Raw genomic sequence first — 3021 nt, 5'->3', positions numbered from 1 at the left:
CTTTAGAAATACATTCAGTGAGTCATAGTCACTGTCTGAGAATTAGAAACGTAGCTTGTGTTCAGAGTCCAAAAATAGATGTGATCTATTTTTATTGGCAGAGGAAAAAAAATAGCTCCTTCCTTCACCAGAAATCTTCAAACCAAATCCACATGATAGGAAAGGAACACTTTTAACCTGGAGAGGTTTTACTTGTAATGCAGTCAAATGTGCTTTTAAAATCTCCAAATGCTGAATACACACCAGATTAATTACTGTTACAATAGGATTATGGCTGATAGTATTGCATACACACAAGATTTGAAGTTAAAATTAGAGAAGATGATAATTCTAATAAAAATTACAGATGCTTCACTGAAGAACAGATGTCATTATTCAACTATCATTACCTAAACATGCTTTTGTTTAGTGGTAGCTTAGTTAAACTGATGATCTTAAAAAAAACCAGATTTTTTTTCTCTTTAAAAAGTGTTCTACACATTTTAATGATCTATTTAAAAGATTTCATACCCTCCTATTAGCTTCCAAATATATGCTGTGTAGCATACTGTAACAGAAATATCTACATGCTGCAAATACATTGCACATGAACATTTGTGATTGTCCAACCAGGCACATTAAATTGAGCTACACAGATATGTGTCATGTATTCCCCTTGGATGCTTCAAGCATGCTGCAGCTACAGTAAAATATCACCTGCCACGATTGCTCCATGGTCCCAGTCCTACTCCTATGGAAGTAGAATACTTCATATTTAATAAATACAATCAAAGTTTGCTATAGATAGGGAAAAGCCTCAATGAACAAAGGTTGATATTTATATTTAGACATCGGCTTTTGGGTTCACATTATTTGTATTTATTAGTCTGTTAAATATATTTGTCACATATTTGAGGATGGTGAATCTCAAAACAGTCAAATTTTGCAGAAGAAAATTCCCTTATGCATCTAATACAGCTGCATCTTAGGTTAAAATTGTGTAAATAAATTTTTCCTGAGAGATTCCTTTATCCACTGGGAAAAAATTGGAAGATACCCAAGCATACATTAAATATTCCAGCATTTCAGACTCATACAGGGTCTCCTTTTATGATTTAATAAATTTCACCTTAAATTTCTTCTCATAAAGCAATTTTCTTCTCCTAGTAGTGTATAATGAAAAACTAGTTATAAAAAATAATGCTTAGATTTTATATTTAATGCAAAATGATGTAGGTAGAAACAGCTACTTAAAATATTTTTGCAGGGCTTTTTTTGCTATAAAACAGAACAGGTATCCCTGTTTCCTATTAATCTTTCTTGATGTATTCTATTCAGGGTGGCCAGCAAACTGATAAGATCTTTCCTTCAGATTTCAAAATTACTGAATCTGGAACTAGTTCTCATTTATCTCAGGCACTGCTGAGAAAACAATCTCAAATCGTTGGTTCTACTGATGAAACTTCCTTAGCAACACAAGGGCTCCAGAATTATTTTTCAAACCTTGTCAATGCTTCCTGTGAGGTTTCCGTCACTGTCAACATTGAGCACTTCGCAGATGAGGGCAAAAAACCCCCCGAACCCAGAAAGCTGTGATAAATTAATAGAGGGTAAATTAATAGACTAAATAGAATTAATAGAAGCAGTGATAAATCTAATAGGGAAATTCCATAACAATAGTCCAGTGAACAACATTTTAGATTTACGGAGTCTTTTATCATTTAAATGAGAACCTATACGGAAACGATGGCGTCGCAACGGCGTTAAAACGCGCAGGAAAAGCGAGCGCTTGCATCTGTGCCTTCCTCTGCAGCGCGACACGCCGCAGCAGGGGCTCTGCACGGAGGCTGCACCCCAGGAAACGCGGCAGAAGGACCCTCACGCGCCTCCTCCTCGGTGTCGGACGGACACCCGGGTGGACACGGGGATGCGGCCCCTCCCCAGAGCAGGAACTTCCAGACCAGCAGGGAATCTGCTCCACTGAAACCTAGAGACTGGCCCCTCTGCCTCGCTGGCACGTTCAGGTTGGACTTCTCAGCCATATTCTCTCATGGTGTACTACGTTTAGGCCACGGTTTAAACCTTGACTATATTTGGTTTATGTTAATTAAGTGTCTAGTGTGCAGCTAGTCCCTTGAGGCTAGATTTCGGTATTTGCTGCTCGAGCCTGTAAAGAGCCAGCAGTGCAGGGATTTGGCTTTTAATGTAATTGGTACAGACAAGTTCAAAGCTACTTTATTTCAGGTACTTCCAGTCTCAGGTTAGAGAGTACTTTCTGCTGCGAAGATTTTTTCCTTCCCCAACACAAACGTTCACCCTAGTTCTCAAATTCACCAGTACTCATCTGACACTTCACAAGTTGCCAAATGTCTACTCAAACAGAAAAAAACCCAGTTTCTGCCGGGTTTTAAACTAAGCGTTAGAGGATAGCTGAAAATTAGCAGTAGCGTGTCTATCTAGGGCTGAGCAAACAACACTGAACATTAACGCTTTACTGGCTGAGAAGAGTGCTAGTTATCTTCTGCAGCGCTGCTCTTTGCTCTCCTCCTGCGTCCCGGGAAGAGGCGCTGACACCAGGAGCGTGCGAGGCAACAGGGAACAACTGCTCCTGCCCTGACACTTCAAACAATACCTGGAGGCAAAGGGAGGGCATCCTCTGTCAGCCCGAGGGCCCCGTCACAGGCATGCTGGATTTCACGGCAGAGAATGGAGGATGAAGGCAGCTCAGGCTTCCACCTTCCAAAGCCCCTGCTGACAGTGCCTTCCGCTGTCCCTTGCTGTGTCCCTTGCTGCAGAGGTACAGCTGGGGTGGCTCCGGTTCCCCAGGGAACTGTCCTGACTTCTTTCTCGCCTTTTTTTTTTTGTTGTTTTCCAAAGTCCTCAGCATTTGTTTAAAGATAGATTGATTCCTTATCTGTTTTACAGAGTGACTGTCACACACGGCGGTGTTGCCCAAACCAAAGTGGATACATGCTCTATGCATGAAGAAGTGGTCAGGAAGGAAAGGAAATTGCTGCTGATACTGTACGTGACAAACCATAA

Source organism: Phaethon aethereus (genome assembly GCF_964289735.1).
Source record: "Phaethon aethereus genome assembly, chromosome: 10".
Classification (NCBI taxonomy): Eukaryota; Metazoa; Chordata; class Aves; order Phaethontiformes; family Phaethontidae; genus Phaethon; species Phaethon aethereus.
This window is presented reverse-complemented; position numbering follows the sequence as displayed.